Source organism: Lissotriton vulgaris, chromosome 12 (genome assembly GCF_964263255.1).
Source record: "Lissotriton vulgaris chromosome 12, aLisVul1.2, whole genome shotgun sequence".
NCBI classification, from domain to species: Eukaryota; Metazoa; Chordata; class Amphibia; order Caudata; family Salamandridae; genus Lissotriton; species Lissotriton vulgaris.
The window spans coordinates 568763413-568779492 of NC_141700.1; the positions used below are offsets into that span (position 1 = coordinate 568763413).

At 52.4% G+C, this 16080-nt stretch overlaps 1 protein-coding gene across 1 annotated transcript in view; it reads left to right on the plus strand.

The window, feature by feature from the left end:
* Window positions 1-16080, plus strand: part of LOC147677759 (uncharacterized) — a 774570-nt gene that overhangs the window by 397398 nt on the left and 361092 nt on the right. The window lies entirely within an intron of this gene.

The following is a 16080-nucleotide window of genomic DNA, read 5'->3' on the forward strand; positions in this document are numbered from 1 at the left end:
TGAGTGTTTGAGTGTTTGAGTGTTTGCGGGAGTGTTTGAGTGTTTGCGGGAGTGTTTGAGTGTTTGCGGGAGTGTTTGAGTGTTTGCGTGTTTGCGGGAGTGTTTGAGTGTTTGCGGGAGTGTTTGAGTGTTTGAGTGTTTGCGGGAGTGTTTGAGTGTTTGGGTGTTTGCGGGAGTGTTTGCGGGAGTGTTTGAGTGTTTGCGGGAGTGTTTGCGGGAGTGTTTGAGTGTTTGCGGGAGTGTTTGCGGGAGTGTTTGCGGGAGTGTTTGCGGGAGTGTTTGCATGTTTGCGGGAGTGTTTGAGTGTTTGCGTGTTTGCGGGAGTGTTTGCGGGAGTGTTTGAGTGTTTGCGGGAGTGTTTGAGTGTTTGCGGGAGTGTTTGAGTGTTTGCGGGAGTGTTTGCGGGAGTGTTTGAGTGTTTGCGGGAGTGTTTGAGTGTTTGCGGGAGTGTTTGAGTGTTTGCGGGAGTGTTGGAGTGTTTGCGGGAGTGTTTGAGTGTTTGCGGGAGTGTTTGAGTGTTTGCGGGAGTGTTTGAGTGTTTGCGGGAGTGTTTGAGTGTTTGCGGGAGTGTTTGAGTTTGCGGGAGTGTTTGAGTGTTTGCGTGTTTGCGGGAGTGTTTGAGTGTTTGCGGGAGTGTTTGAGTGTTTGCGGGAGTGTTTGAGTGTTTGCGGGAGTGTTTGAGTGTTTGCGGGAGTGTTTGAGTGTTTGCGGGAGTGTTTGAGTGTTTGCGGGAGTGTTTGAGTGTTTGCGGGAGTGTTTGAGTGTTTGCGTGTTTGCGGGAGTGTTTGAGTGTTTGCGTGTTTGCAGGAGTGTTTGCGGGAGTGTTTGCGGGAGTGTTTGAGTGTTTGCGGGAGTGTTTGAGTGTTTGCGGGAGTGTTTGCGGGAGTGTTTGCGGGAGTGTGTGAGTGTTTGCGGGAGTGTTTGCGGGAGTGTGTGAGTGTTTGCGGGAGTGTTTGCGGGAGTGTGTGAGTGTTTGCGGGAGTGTGTGAGTGTTTGCGGGAGTGTTTGCGTGTTTGCGGGAGTGTTTGCGGGAGTGTTTGCGGGAGTGTTTGCGGGAGTGTTTGCGGGAGTGTTTGCGGGAGTGTTTGCGGGAGTGTTTGCGGGAGTGTTTGCGGGAGTGTTTGAGTGTTTGCGGGAGTGTTTGCGGGAGTGTTTGCGGGAGTGTTTGCGGGAGTGTTTGCGGGAGTGTTTGCGGGAGTGTTTGCGGGAGTGTTTGAGTGTTTGCGGGAGTGTTTGAGTGTTTGCGGGAGTGTTTGAGTGTTTGCGGGAGTGTTTGCAGGAGTGTTTGCGGGAGTGTTTGCGAGAGTGTTTGAGTGTTTGCGGGAGTGTTTGAGTGTTTGCGGGAGTGTTTGCGTGTTTGCGGGAGTGTTTGCGGGAGTGTTTGAGTGTTTGCGGGAGTGTTTGAGTGTTTGCGTGTTTGCGGGAGTGTTTGCGGGAGTGTTTGAGTGTTTGCGGGAGTGTTTGAGTGTTTGCGTGTTTGCGGGAGTGTTTGAGTGTTTGCGTGTTTGCGTGTTTGCAGGAGTGTTTGCGGGAGTGTTTGAGTGTTTGCGGGAGTGTTTGCGGGAGTGTTTGAGTGTTTGCGGGAGTGTTTGAGTGTTTGCGGGAGTGTTTGAGTGTTTGAGTGTTTGCGGGAGTGTTTGAGTGTTTGCGGGAGTGTTTGAGTGTTTGCGGGAGTGTTTGAGTGTTTGCGGGAGTGTTTGAGTGTTTGAGTGTTTGCGGGAGTGTTTGAGTGTTTGAGTGTTTGCGGGAGTGTTTGAGTGTTTGCGTGTTTGCGGGAGTGTTTGCGGGAGTGTTTGAGTGTTTGCGGGAGTGTTTGAGTGTTTGCGGGAGTGTTTGCGTGTTTGAGTGTTTGCGGGAGTGTTTGCGGGAGTGTTTGCGTGTTTGCGGGAGTGTTTGCGGGAGTGTTTGAGTGTTTGCGTGTTTGCGGGAGTGTTTGCGGGAGTGTTTGAGTGTTTGCGGGAGTGTTTGAGTGTTTGCGGGAGTGTTTGCGGGAGTGTTTGAGTGTTTGCGGGAGTGTTTGCGGGAGTGTTTGGGTGTTTGCGGGAGTGTTTGAGTGTTTGCGGGAGTGTTTGAGTGTTTGCGGGAGTGTTTGAGTGTTTGCGGGAGTGTTTGAGTGTTTGCGGGAGTGTTTGAGTGTTTGCGGGAGTGTTTGAGTGTTTGCGGGAGTGTTTGCGGGAGTGTTTGAGTGTTTGCGGGAGTGTTTGAGTGTTTGCGGGAGTGTTTGCGGGAGTGTTTGAGTGTTTGCGGGAGTGTTTGCGGGAGTGTTTGAGTGTTTGCGGGAGTGTTTGAGTGTTTGCGGGAGTGTTTGAGTGTTTGCGGGAGTGTTTGCGGGAGTGTTTGCGGGAGTGTTTGCGGGAGTGTTTGCGGGAGTGTTTGCGGGAGTGTTTGCGGGAGTGTTTGCGGGAGTGTTTGCGGGAGTGTTTGCGGGAGTGTTTGAGTGTTTGCGGGAGTGTTTGCGGGAGTGTTTGCGGGAGTGTTTGCGGGAGTGTTTGCGGGAGTGTTTGCGGGAGTGTTTGCGGGAGTGTTTGCGGGAGTGTTTGCGGGAGTGTTTGCGGGAGTGTTTGCGGGAGTGTTTGCGGGAGTGTGGGAGTGTTTGCGGGAGTGTGAGTGTTTGCGTGTTTGCGGGAGTGTTTGAGTGTTTGCGGGAGTGTTTGCGTGTTTGAGTGTTTGCGGGAGTGTTTGCGGGAGTGTTTGCGGGAGTGTTTGCGGGAGTGTTTGCGGGAGTGTTTGCAGGAGTGTGGGAGTGTTTGCAGGAGTGTTTGCAGGAGTGTTTGCAGGAGTGTTTGCGGGAGTGTTTGCAGGAGTGTTTGCGGGAGTGTTTGCAGGAGTGTTTGCGGGAGTGTTTGCGGGAGTGTTTGCGGGAGTGTTTGCAGGAGTGTTTGCAGGAGTGTTTGCAGGAGTGTTTGCAGGAGTGTTTGAGTGTTTGCGGGAGTGTTTGCGGGAGTGTTTGAGTGTTTGCGGGAGTGTTTGCGGGAGTGTTTGCGGGAGTGTTTGCGGGAGTGTTTGCGGGAGTGTTTGCGGGAGTGTTTGCAGGAGTGTTTGCGGGAGTGTTTGCAGGAGTGTTTGAGTGTTTGCGGGAGTGTTTGCGGGAGTGTTTGAGTGTTTGCGGGAGTGTTTGCGGGAGTGTTTGCGGGAGTGTTTGCGGGAGTGTTTGAGTGTTTGCGGGAGTGTTTGAGTGTTTGAGTGTTTGCGGGAGTGTTTGAGTGTTTGAGTGTTTGCGGGAGTGTTTGCGGGAGTGTTTGAGTGTTTGCGGGAGTGTTTGCGGGAGTGTTTGTGGGAGTGTTTGCGGGAGTGTTTGCGGGAGTGTTTGCGGGAGTGTTTGAGTTTTTTAGTGTTTGAGTGTTTGAGTGTTTGAGTGTTTGAGTGTTTGCGGGAGTGTTTGAGTGTTTGCGGGAGTGTTTGAGTGTTTGCGGGAGTGTTTGAGTGTTTGCGTGTTTGCGGGAGTGTTTGAGTGTTTGCGGGAGTGTTTGAGTGTTTGAGTGTTTGCGGGAGTGTTTGAGTGTTTGGGTGTTTGCGGGAGTGTTTGCGGGAGTGTTTGAGTGTTTGCGGGAGTGTTTGCGGGAGTGTTTGAGTGTTTGCGGGAGTGTTTGCGGGAGTGTTTGCGGGAGTGTTTGCGGGAGTGTTTGCATGTTTGCGGGAGTGTTTGAGTGTTTGCGTGTTTGCGGGAGTGTTTGCGGGAGTGTTTGAGTGTTTGCGGGAGTGTTTGAGTGTTTGCGGGAGTGTTTGAGTGTTTGCGGGAGTGTTTGCGGGAGTGTTTGAGTGTTTGCGGGAGTGTTTGAGTGTTTGCGGGAGTGTTTGAGTGTTTGCGGGAGTGTTGGAGTGTTTGCGGGAGTGTTTGAGTGTTTGCGGGAGTGTTTGAGTGTTTGCGGGAGTGTTTGAGTGTTTGCGGGAGTGTTTGAGTGTTTGCGGGAGTGTTTGAGTTTGCGGGAGTGTTTGAGTGTTTGCGTGTTTGCGGGAGTGTTTGAGTGTTTGCGGGAGTGTTTGAGTGTTTGCGGGAGTGTTTGAGTGTTTGCGGGAGTGTTTGAGTGTTTGCGGGAGTGTTTGAGTGTTTGCGGGAGTGTTTGAGTGTTTGCGGGAGTGTTTGAGTGTTTGCGTGTTTGCGGGAGTGTTTGAGTGTTTGCGTGTTTGCAGGAGTGTTTGCGGGAGTGTTTGCGGGAGTGTTTGAGTGTTTGCGGGAGTGTTTGAGTGTTTGCGGGAGTGTTTGCGGGAGTGTTTGCGGGAGTGTGTGAGTGTTTGCGGGAGTGTTTGCGGGAGTGTGTGAGTGTTTGCGGGAGTGTTTGCGGGAGTGTGTGAGTGTTTGCGGGAGTGTGTGAGTGTTTGCGGGAGTGTTTGCGTGTTTGCGGGAGTGTTTGCGGGAGTGTTTGCGGGAGTGTTTGCGGGAGTGTTTGCGGGAGTGTTTGCGGGAGTGTTTGCGGGAGTGTTTGCGGGAGTGTTTGCGGGAGTGTTTGCGGGAGTGTTTGCGGGAGTGTTTGAGTGTTTGCGGGAGTGTTTGCGGGAGTGTTTGCGGGAGTGTTTGCGGGAGTGTTTGCGGGAGTGTTTGCGGGAGTGTTTGCGGGAGTGTTTGAGTGTTTGCGGGAGTGTTTGAGTGTTTGCGGGAGTGTTTGAGTGTTTGCGGGAGTGTTTGCAGGAGTGTTTGCGGGAGTGTTTGCGAGAGTGTTTGAGTGTTTGCGGGAGTGTTTGAGTGTTTGCGGGAGTGTTTGCGTGTTTGCGGGAGTGTTTGCGGGAGTGTTTGAGTGTTTGCGGGAGTGTTTGAGTGTTTGCGTGTTTGCGGGAGTGTTTGAGTGTTTGCGTGTTTGCGTGTTTGCAGGAGTGTTTGCGGGAGTGTTTGAGTGTTTGCGGGAGTGTTTGCGGGAGTGTTTGAGTGTTTGCGGGAGTGTTTGAGTGTTTGCGGGAGTGTTTGAGTGTTTGAGTGTTTGCGGGAGTGTTTGAGTGTTTGCGGGAGTGTTTGAGTGTTTGCGGGAGTGTTTGAGTGTTTGCGGGAGTGTTTGAGTGTTTGAGTGTTTGCGGGAGTGTTTGAGTGTTTGAGTGTTTGCGGGAGTGTTTGAGTGTTTGCGTGTTTGCGGGAGTGTTTGCGGGAGTGTTTGAGTGTTTGCGGGAGTGTTTGAGTGTTTGCGGGAGTGTTTGAGTGTTTGCGGGAGTGTTTGAGTGTTTGCGGGAGTGTTTGCGGGAGTGTTTGCGGGAGTGTTTGCGGGAGTGTTTGCGGGAGTGTTTGCGGGAGTGTTTGCGGGAGTGTTGGCGGGAGTGTTGGCGGGAGTGTTGGCGGGAGTGTTGGCGGGAGTGTTGGCGGGAGTGTTTGCGGGAGTGTTTGAGTGTTTGCGGGAGTGTTTGAGTGTTTGCGGGAGTGTTTGCGGGAGTGTTTGAGGGAGTGTTTGAGTGTTTGAGTGTTTGAGTGAGTGTTTGAGTGTTTGCGTGCGTGTTTGAGTGTTTGAGTGTTTGCGGGAGTGTTTGAGTGTTTGAGTGTTTGAGTGTTTGCGGGAGTGTTTGAGTGTTTGAGTGTTTGCGGGAGTGTTTGAGTGTTTGCGGGAGTGTTTGAGTGTTTGAGTGTTTGCGGGAGTGTTTGAGTGGAGTGTTTGAGTGTTTGAGTGTTTGCGGGAGTGTTTGAGGGAGTGTTTGAGTGTTTGCGTGTTTGCGGGAGTGTTTGAGTGTTTGGGGGAGTGTTTGAGTGTTTGCGGGAGTGTTTGCGGGAGTGTTTGAGTGTTTGCGTGTTTGCGGGAGTGTTTGCGGGAGTGTTTGAGTGTTTGCGGGAGTGTTTGCGGGAGTGTTTGCGGGAGTGTTTGCGGGAGTGTTTGCGGGAGTGTTTGAGTGTTTGAGTGTTTGCGGGAGTGTTTGCGGGAGTGTTTGAGTGTTTGCGGGAGTGTTTGAGTGTTTGCGGGAGTGTTTGCGGGAGTGTTTGAGTGTTTGCGGGAGTGTTTGAGTGTTTGCGGGAGTGTTTGAGTGTTTGCGGGAGTGTTTGAGTGTTTGCGGGAGTGTTTGAGTGTTTGCGGGAGTGTTTGCGGGAGTGTTTGAGTGTTTGCGTGTTTGCGGGAGTGTTTGAGTGTTTGCGGGAGTGTTTGAGTGTTTGCGGGAGTGTTTGCGGGAGTGTTTGAGTGTTTGCGGGAGTGTTTGCGGGAGTGTTTGAGTGTTTGCGGGAGTGTTTGAGTGTTTGCGGGAGTGTTTGAGTGTTTGCGGGAGTGTTTGAGTGTTTGCGGGAGTGTTTGCGGGAGTGTTTGCGGGAGTGTTTGCGGGAGTGTTTGCGGGAGTGTTTGCGGGAGTGTTTGCGGGAGTGTTTGCGGGAGTGTTTGCGTGTTTGCGGGAGTGTTTGAGTGTTTGCGGGAGTGTTTGAGTGTTTGCGGGAGTGTTTGAGTGTTTGCGGGAGTGTGGGAGTGTTTGCGGGAGTGTTTGAGTGTTTGCGGGAGTGTTTGCGGGAGTGTTTGCGGGAGTGTTTGCGGGAGTGTTTGCGGGAGTGTTTGCGGGAGTGTTTGCGGGAGTGTTTGCGGGAGTGTTTGCGTGTTTGCGGGAGTGTTTGAGTGTTTGAGTGTTTGCGGGAGTGTTTGAGTGTTTGAGTGTTTGAGTGTTTGAGTGTTTGCGGGAGTGTTTGAGTGTTTGAGTGTTTGCGGGAGTGTTTGAGTGTTTGCGGGAGTGTTTGCGGGAGTGTTTGAGTGTTTGCGGGAGTGTTTGAGTGTTTGCGTGTTTGCGGGAGTGTTTGAGTGTTTGCGGGAGTGTTTGCGGGAGTGTTTGAGTGTTTGAGTGTTTGCCGGAGTGTTTGAGTGTTTGCGGGAGTGTTTGCGGGAGTGTTTGAGTGTTTGCGGGAGTGTTTGCGGGAGTGTTTGAGTGTTTGCGGGAGTGTTTGAGTGTTTGCGGGAGTGTTTGCGGGAGTGTTTGAGTGTTTGCGGGAGTGTTTGAGTGTTTGAGTGTTTGAGTGTTTGAGTGTTTGAGTGTTTGCGGGAGTGTTTGAGTGTTTGCGGGAGTGTTTGCGGGAGTGTTTGAGTGTTTGAGTGTTTGCGGGAGTGTTTGCGGGAGTGTTTGAGTGTTTGCGGGAGTGTTTGCGGGAGTGTTTGAGTGTTTGCGTGTTTGCGGGAGTGTTTGCGGGAGTGTTTGAGTGTTTGAGTGTTTGCGGGAGTGTTTGCGGGAGTGTTTGCGGGAGTGTTTGCGGGAGTGTTTGCGTGTTTGCGGGAGTGTTTGAGTGTTTGCGGGAGTGTTTGAGTGTTTGAGTGTTTGAGTGTTTGCGGGAGTGTTTGAGTGTTTGAGTGTTTGCGGGAGTGTTTGAGTGTTTGCGGGAGTGTTTGAGTGTTTGCGGGAGTGTTTGCGGGAGTGTTTGAGTGTTTGCGGGAGTGTTTGCGGGAGTGTTTGAGTGTTTGCGGGAGTGTTTGAGTGTTTGCGTGTTTGCGGGAGTGTTTGAGTGTTTGCGGGAGTGTTTGCGGGAGTGTTTGAGTGTTTGAGTGTTTGCGGGAGTGTTTGAGTGTTTGCGGGAGTGTTTGCGGGAGTGTTTGAGTGTTTGCGGGAGTGTTTGCGGGAGTGTTTGAGTGTTTGCGGGAGTGTTTGAGTGTTTGAGTGTTTGCGGGAGTGTTTGCGGGAGTGTTTGCGGGAGTGTTTGAGTGTTTGCGGGAGTGTTTGAGTGTTTGCGGGAGTGTTTGCGGGAGTGTTTGAGGGAGTGTTTGAGTGTTTGCGGGAGTGTTTGCGGGAGTGTTTGAGTGTTTGCGGGAGTGTTTGCGGGAGTGTTTGAGTGTTTGCGGGAGTGTTTGAGTGTTTGCGGGAGTGTTTGAGTGTTTGCGGGAGTGTTTGAGTGTTTGCGGGAGTGTTTGCGGGAGTGTTTGCGGGAGTGTTTGCGGGAGTGTTTGCGGGAGTGTTTGCGGGAGTGTTTGCGGGAGTGTTTGCGGGAGTGTTTGCGGGAGTGTTTGCGTGTTTGCGGGAGTGTTTGCGTGTTTGCGGGAGTGTTTGAGTGTTTGCGGGAGTGTTTGAGTGTTTGCGGGAGTGTTTGAGTGTTTGCGGGAGTGTTTGCGGGAGTGTGGGAGTGTTTGCGGGAGTGTTTGAGTGTTTGCGGGAGTGTTTGCGGGAGTGTTTGCGGGAGTGTTTGCGGGAGTGTTTGCGGGAGTGTTTGCGGGAGTGTTTGCGGGAGTGTTTGCGGGAGTGTTTGCGGGAGTGTTTGCGGGAGTGTTTGCGGGAGTGTTTGCGTGTTTGCGGGAGTGTTTGAGTGTTTGAGTGTTTGCGGGAGTGTTTGAGTGTTTGCGGGAGTGTTTGAGTGTTTGAGTGTTTGAGTGTTTGAGTGTTTGCGGGAGTGTTTGAGTGTTTGAGTGTTTGCGGGAGTGTTTGCGGGAGTGTTTGAGTGTTTGCGGGAGTGTTTGCGGGAGTGTTTGAGTGTTTGCGGGAGTGTTTGCGGGAGTGTTTGAGTGTTTGAGTGTTGGAGTGTTTGCGGGAGTGTTTGCGGGAGTGTTTGCGGGAGTGTTTGCGGGAGTGTTTGCGGGAGTGTTTGCGGGAGTGTTTGCGTGTTTGCGGGAGTGTTTGAGTGTTTGAGTGTTTGCGGGAGTGTTTGAGTGTTTGAGTGTTTGAGTGTTTGCGGGAGTGTTTGAGTGTTTGAGTGTTTGAGTGTTTGCGGGAGTGTTTGAGTGTTTGCGGGAGTGTTTGCGGGAGTGTTTGAGTGTTTGCGGGAGTGTTTGCGGGAGTGTTTGAGTGTTTGCGGGAGTGTTTGCGGGAGTGTTTGAGTGTTTGCGGGAGTGTTTGAGTGTTTGCGTGTTTGCGGGAGTGTTTGAGTGTTTGCGGGAGTGTTTGCGGGAGTGTTTGAGTGTTTGAGTGTTTGCGGGAGTGTTTGAGTGTTTGCGGGAGTGTTTGCGGGAGTGTTTGAGTGTTTGCGGGAGTGTTTGCGGGAGTGTTTGAGTGTTTGCGGGAGTGTTTGAGTGTTTGAGTGTTTGAGTGTTTGCGGGAGTGTTTGAGTGTTTGCGGGAGTGTTTGAGTGTTTGCGGGAGTGTTTGCGGGAGTGTTTGAGGGAGTGTTTGCGGGAGTGTTTGAGTGTTTGCGGGAGTGTTTGCGGGAGTGTTTGAGTGTTTGCGTGTTTGCGGGAGTGTTTGCGGGAGTGTTTGAGTGTTTGCGTGTTTGCGGGAGTGTTTGCGGGAGTGTTTGAGTGTTTGCGGGAGTGTTTGAGTGTTTGCGGGAGTGTTTGCGGGAGTGTTTGAGTGTTTGCGGGAGTGTTTGAGTGTTTGCGGGAGTGTTTGCGGGAGTGTTTGAGTGTTTGCGGGAGTGTTTGCGGGAGTGTTTGAGTGTTTGCGTGTTTGCGGGAGTGTTTGCGGGAGTGTTTGAGTGTTTGCGGGAGTGTTTGAGTGTTTGCGGGAGTGTTTGAGTGTTTGCGGGAGTGTTTGAGTGTTTGCGGGAGTGTTTGAGTGTTTGCGGGAGTGTTTGCGGGAGTGTTTGAGTGTTTGCGGGAGTGTTTGAGTGTTTGCGGGAGTGTTTGCGGGAGTGTTTGAGTGTTTGCGGGAGTGTTTGCGGGAGTGTTTGAGTGTTTGCGGGAGTGTTTGAGTGTTTGCGGGAGTGTTTGAGTGTTTGCGGGAGTGTTTGCGGGAGTGTTTGCGGGAGTGTTTGCGGGAGTGTTTGCGGGAGTGTTTGCGGGAGTGTTTGCGGGAGTGTTTGCGGGAGTGTTTGAGTGTTTGAGTGAGTGTTTGCGGGAGTGTTTGCGGGAGTGTTTGCGGGAGTGTTTGCGGGAGTGTTTGCGGGAGTGTTTGCGGGAGTGTTTGCGGGAGTGTTTGCGGGAGTGTTTGCGGGAGTGTTTGCGGGAGTGTGGGAGTGTTTGCGGGAGTGTGAGTGTTTGCGTGTTTGCGGGAGTGTTTGAGTGTTTGCGGGAGTGTTTGAGTGTTTGCGGGAGTGTTTGCGTGTTTGAGTGTTTGCGGGAGTGTTTGCGGGAGTGTTTGCATGTTTGCGGGAGTGTTTGCGGGAGTGTTTGAGTGTTTGCGTGTTTGCGGGAGTGTTTGCGGGAGTGTTTGAGTGTTTGCGGGAGTGTTTGAGTGTTTGCGGGAGTGTTTGCGGGAGTGTTTGAGTGTTTGCGGGAGTGTTTGCGGGAGTGTTTGGGTGTTTGCGGGAGTGTTTGAGTGTTTGCGGGAGTGTTTGAGTGTTTGCGGGAGTGTTTGAGTGTTTGCGGGAGTGTTTGAGTGTTTGCGGGAGTGTTTGAGTGTTTGCGGGAGTGTTTGCGGGAGTGTTTGAGTGTTTGCGGGAGTGTTTGAGTGTTTGCGGGAGTGTTTGCGGGAGTGTTTGAGTGTTTGCGGGAGTGTTTGCGGGAGTGTTTGAGTGTTTGCGGGAGTGTTTGAGTGTTTGCGGGAGTGTTTGAGTGTTTGCGGGAGTGTTTGCGGGAGTGTTTGCGGGAGTGTTTGCGGGAGTGTTTGCGGGAGTGTTTGCGGGAGTGTTTGCGGGAGTGTTTGCGGGAGTGTTTGCGGGAGTGTTTGCGGGAGTGTTTGAGTGAGTGTTTGCGGGAGTGTTTGCGGGAGTGTTTGCGGGAGTGTTTGCGGGAGTGTTTGCGGGAGTGTTTGCGGGAGTGTTTGCGGGAGTGTTTGCGGGAGTGTTTGCGGGAGTGTTTGCGGGAGTGTGGGAGTGTTTGCGGGAGTGTGAGTGTTTGCGTGTTTGCGGGAGTGTTTGAGTGTTTGCGGGAGTGTTTGAGTGTTTGCGGGAGTGTTTGCGTGTTTGAGTGTTTGCGGGAGTGTTTGCGGGAGTGTTTGCGGGAGTGTTTGCGGGAGTGTTTGCGGGAGTGTTTGCAGGAGTGTGGGAGTGTTTGCAGGAGTGTTTGCAGGAGTGTTTGCAGGAGTGTTTGCGGGAGTGTTTGCAGGAGTGTTTGCGGGAGTGTTTGCGGGAGTGTTTGCGGGAGTGTTTGCAGGAGTGTTTGCAGGAGTGTTTGCAGGAGTGTTTGCAGGAGTGTTTGAGTGTTTGCGGGAGTGTTTGCGGGAGTGTTTGAGTGTTTGCGGGAGTGTTTGCGGGAGTGTTTGCGGGAGTGTTTGCGGGAGTGTTTGCGGGAGTGTTTGCGGGAGTGTTTGCGGGAGTGTTTGCAGGAGTGTTTGCGGGAGTGTTTGCAGGAGTGTTTGAGTGTTTGCGGGAGTGTTTGAGTGTTTGCGGGAGTGTTTGCGGGAGTGTTTGCGGGAGTGTTTGCGGGAGTGTTTGAGTGTTTGCGGGAGTGTTTGAGTGTTTGAGTGTTTGCGGGAGTGTTTGCGGGAGTGTTTGAGTGTTTGCGGGAGTGTTTGCGGGAGTGTTTGTGGGAGTGTTTGCGGGAGTGTTTGCGGGAGTGTTTGCGGGAGTGTTTGAGTTTTTTAGTGTTTGAGTGTTTGAGTGTTTGAGTGTTTGAGTGTTTGCGGGAGTGTTTGAGTGTTTGCGGGAGTGTTTGAGTGTTTGCGGGAGTGTTTGAGTGTTTGAGTGTTTGCGGGAGTGTTTGAGTGTTTGGGTGTTTGCGGGAGTGTTTGCGGGAGTGTTTGAGTGTTTGCGGGAGTGTTTGCGGGAGTGTTTGAGTGTTTGCGGGAGTGTTTGCGGGAGTGTTTGCGGGAGTGTTTGCGGGAGTGTTTGCATGTTTGCGGGAGTGTTTGCGTGTTTGCAGGAGTGTTTGCGGGAGTGTTTGCGGGAGTGTTTGAGTGTTTGCGGGAGTGTTTGAGTGTTTGCGGGAGTGTTTGCGGGAGTGTTTGCGGGAGTGTGTGAGTGTTTGCGGGAGTGTTTGCGGGAGTGTGTGAGTGTTTGCGGGAGTGTTTGCGGGAGTGTGTGAGTGTTTGCGGGAGTGTTTGCGGGAGTGTTTGCGGGAGTGTTTGCGGGAGTGTTTGCGGGAGTGTTTGCGGGAGTGTTTGCGGGAGTGTTTGCGGGAGTGTTTGCGGGAGTGTTTGCGGGAGTGTTTGCGGGAGTGTTTGCGGGAGTGTTTGCGGGAGTGTTTGCGGGAGTGTTTGCGGGAGTGTTTGCGGGAGTGTTTGCGGGAGTGTTTGCGGGAGTGTTTGAGTGTTTGCGGGAGTGTTTGCGGGAGTGTTTGCGGGAGTGTTTGCGGGAGTGTTTGCGGGAGTGTTTGCGGGAGTGTTTGCGGGAGTGTTTGAGTGTTTGCGGGAGTGTTTGAGTGTTTGCGGGAGTGTTTGAGTGTTTGCGGGAGTGTTTGCAGGAGTGTTTGCGGGAGTGTTTGCGAGAGTGTTTGAGTGTTTGCGGGAGTGTTTGAGTGTTTGCGGGAGTGTTTGCGTGTTTGCGGGAGTGTTTGCGGGAGTGTTTGAGTGTTTGCGGGAGTGTTTGAGTGTTTGCGTGTTTGCGGGAGTGTTTGAGTGTTTGCGTGTTTGCGTGTTTGCAGGAGTGTTTGCGGGAGTGTTTGAGTGTTTGCGGGAGTGTTTGCGGGAGTGTTTGAGTGTTTGCGGGAGTGTTTGAGTGTTTGCGGGAGTGTTTGAGTGTTTGAGTGTTTGCGGGAGTGTTTGAGTGTTTGCGGGAGTGTTTGAGTGTTTGCGGGAGTGTTTGAGTGTTTGCGGGAGTGTTTGAGTGTTTGAGTGTTTGCGGGAGTGTTTGAGTGTTTGAGTGTTTGCGGGAGTGTTTGAGTGTTTGCGTGTTTGCGGGAGTGTTTGCGGGAGTGTTTGAGTGTTTGCGGGAGTGTTTGAGTGTTTGCGGGAGTGTTTGAGTGTTTGCGGGAGTGTTTGAGTGTTTGCGGGAGTGTTTGCGGGAGTGTTTGCGGGAGTGTTTGCGGGAGTGTTTGCGGGAGTGTTTGCGGGAGTGTTTGCGGGAGTGTTTGCGGGAGTGTTTGCGGGAGTGTTGGCGGGAGTGTTGGCGGGAGTGTTGGCGGGAGTGTTGGCGGGAGTGTTGGCGGGAGTGTTTGCGGGAGTGTTTGAGTGTTTGCGGGAGTGTTTGAGTGTTTGCGGGAGTGTTTGCGGGAGTGTTTGAGGGAGTGTTTGAGTGTTTGAGTGTTTGAGTGAGTGTTTGAGTGTTTGCGTGCGTGTTTGAGTGTTTGAGTGTTTGCGGGAGTGTTTGAGTGTTTGAGTGTTTGAGTGTTTGCGGGAGTGTTTGAGTGTTTGAGTGTTTGCGGGAGTGTTTGAGTGTTTGCGGGAGTGTTTGAGTGTTTGCGGGAGTGTTTGAGTGGAGTGTTTGAGTGTTTGAGTGTTTGCGGGAGTGTTTGAGGGAGTGTTTGAGTGTTTGCGTGTTTGCGGGAGTGTTTGAGTGTTTGGGGGAGTGTTTGAGTGTTTGCGGGAGTGTTTGCGGGAGTGTTTGAGTGTTTGCGTGTTTGCGGGAGTGTTTGCGGGAGTGTTTGAGTGTTTGCGGGAGTGTTTGCGGGAGTGTTTGCGGGAGTGTTTGCGGGAGTGTTTGAGTGTTTGAGTGTTTGCGGGAGTGTTTGCGGGAGTGTTTGAGTGTTTGAGTGTTTGCGGGAGTGTTTGCGTATTTGCGGGAGTGTTTGCGTGTTTGCGGGAGTGTTTGCGGGAGTGTTTGCGGGAGTGTTTGCGGGAGTGTTTGCGGGAGTGTTTGCGGGAGTGTTTGCGGGAGTGTTTGAGTGTTTGAGTGTTTGCGGGAGTGTTTGCGGGAGTGTTTGCGGGAGTGTTTGCGGGAGTGTTTGCGGGAGTGTTTGAGTGTTTGAGTGTTTGCGGGAGTGTTTGCGGGAGTGTTTGAGTGTTTGAGTGTTTGCGGGAGTGTTTGCGTGTTTGCGGGAGTGTTTGCGTGTTTGCGGGAGTGTTTGCGGGAGTGTTTGCGGGAGTGTTTGAGTGTTTGCGGGAGTGTTTGCGGGAGTGTTTGCGGGAGTGTTTGCGGGAGTGTTTGAGTGTTTGCGGGAGTGTTTGCGGGAGTGTTTGCGGGAGTGTTTGCGGGAGTGTTTGAGGGAGTGTTTGCGGGAGTGTTTGAGTGTTTGCGGGAGTGTTTGCGGGAGTGTTTGCGGGAGTGTTTGCGGGAGTGTTTGAGTGTTTGCGGGAGTGTTTGAGTGTTTGCGGGAGTGTTTGCGGGAGTGTTTGCGGGAGTGTTTGAGGGAGTGTTTGAGTGTTTGCGTGTTTGCGGGAGTGTTTGAGTGTTTGCGTGTTTGCGGGAGTGTTTGCGGGAGTGTTTGAGGGAGTGTTTGCGGGAGTGTTTGAGTGTTTGCGGGAGTGTTTGAGTGTTTGCGTGAGTGTTTGCGTGAGTGTTTGCGGGAGTGTTTGCGGGAGTGTTTGAGTGTTTGAGTGTTTGCGGGAGTGTTTGCGGGAGTGTTTGCGGGAGTGTTTGCGGGAGTGTTTGAGTGTTTGAGTGTTTGCGGGAGTGTTTGCGGGAGTGTTTGAGTGTTTGAGTGTTTGCGGGAGTGTTTGCGTGTTTGCGGGAGTGTTTGCGTGTTTGCGGGAGTGTTTGCGGGAGTGTTTGCGGGAGTGTTTGAGTGTTTGCGGGAGTGTTTGCGGGAGTGTTTGCGGGAGTGTTTGCGGGAGTGTTTGCGGGAGTGTTTGCGGGAGTGTTTGAGTGTTTGCGGGAGTGTTTGAGTGTTTGAGTGTTTGAGTGTTTGCGTGTTTGCGGGAGTGTTTGCGTGTTTGCGGGAGTGTTTGCGGGAGTGTTTGAGGGAGTGTTTGCGGGAGTGTTTGAGTGTTTGCGGGAGTGTTTGCGGGAGTGTTTGCGGGAGTGTTTGCGGGAGTGTTTGAGTGTTTGCGGGAGTGTTTGAGTGTTTGCGGGAGTGTTTGCGGGAGTGTTTGCGGGAGTGTTTGAGGGAGTGTTTGAGTGTTTGCGTGTTTGCGGGAGTGTTTGAGTGTTTGCGTGTTTGCGGGAGTGTTTGCGGGAGTGTTTGAGGGAGTGTTTGCGGGAGTGTTTGAGTGTTTGCGGGAGTGTTTGAGTGTTTGCGTGAGTGTTTGCGTGAGTGTTTGCGGGAGTGTTTGCGGGAGTGTTTGAGTGTTTGCGGGAGTGTTTGAGTGTTTGCGGGAGTGTTTGCGGGAGTGTTTGAGGGAGTGTTTGAGTGTTTGCGTGTTTGAGGGAGTGTTTGAGTGTTTGAGGGAGTGTTTGCGGGAGTGTTTGAGTGTTTGCGGGAGTGTTTGAGTGTTTGAGTGTTTGCGTGTTTGCGGGAGTGTTTGAGTGTTTGAGTGTTTGCATGTTTGCGGGAGTGTTTGCGGGAGTGTTTGAGTGTTTGCGGGAGTGTTTGCGGGAGTGTTTGCGGGAGTGTCTGCGGGAGTGTCTGCGGGAGTGTCTGCGGGAGTGTTTGTGGGAGTGTCTGCGGGAGTGTTTGCGGGAGTGTTTGCAGGAGTGTTTGCAGGAGTGTTTGCAGGAGTGTTTGCGGGAGTGTTTGCGTGTTTGCGGGAGTGTTTGAGTGTTTGCGGGAGTGTTTGCGGGAGTGTTTGCGGGAGTGTTTGCGTGTTTGCGGGAGTATTTGCGGGAGTGTTTGCGGGAGTGTTTGAGTGTTTGCGGGAGTGTTTGAGTGTTTGAGTGTTTGCGGGAGTGTTTGCGGGAGTGTTTGAGTGTTTGCGGGAGTGTTTGAGTGTTTGCGGGAGTGTTTGAGTGTTTGCATGTTTGCGGGAGTGTTTGCGGGAGTGTTTGAGTGTTTGAGTGTTTGCGTGTTTGAGGGAGTGTTTGCGGGAGTGTTTGCGGGAGTGTTTGCGGGAGTGTTTGAGTGTTTGCGGGAGTGTTTGAGTGTTTGCGGGAGTGTTTGCGGGAGTGTTTGAGGGAGTGTTTGAGGGAGTGTTTGCGGGAGTGTTTGCGGGAGTGTTTGAGTGTTTGAATGTTTGAGTGTTTGCGGGAGTGTTTGCGGGAGTGTTTGCGGGAGTGTTTGAGTGTTTGAGTGTTTGAGTGTTTGCGGGAGTGTTTGCGGGAGTGTTTGAGTGTTTGCGGGAGTGTTTGAGTGTTTGCGTGTTTGCGGGAGTGTTTGAGTGTTTGCGGGAGTGTTTGAGTGTTTGCGTGTTTGCGGGAGTGTTTGCGGGAGTGTTTGAGTGTTTGAGTGTTTGCGTGTTTGCGGGAGTGTTTGCGGGAGTGTTTGAGTGTTTGCGTGTTTGCAGGAGTGTTTGCGGGAGTGTTTGAGTGTTTGCGGGAGTGTTTGAGTGTTTGCATGTTTGCGGGAGTGTTTGCGGGAGTGTTTGCGGGAGTGTTTGAGTGTTTGCGGGAGTGTTTGCGGGAGTGTTTGCGGGAGTGTCTGCGGGAGTGTTTGCGGGAGTGTTTGAGTGAGTGTTTGCGGGAGTGTTTGAGTGTTTGCGTGTTTGCGGGAGTGTT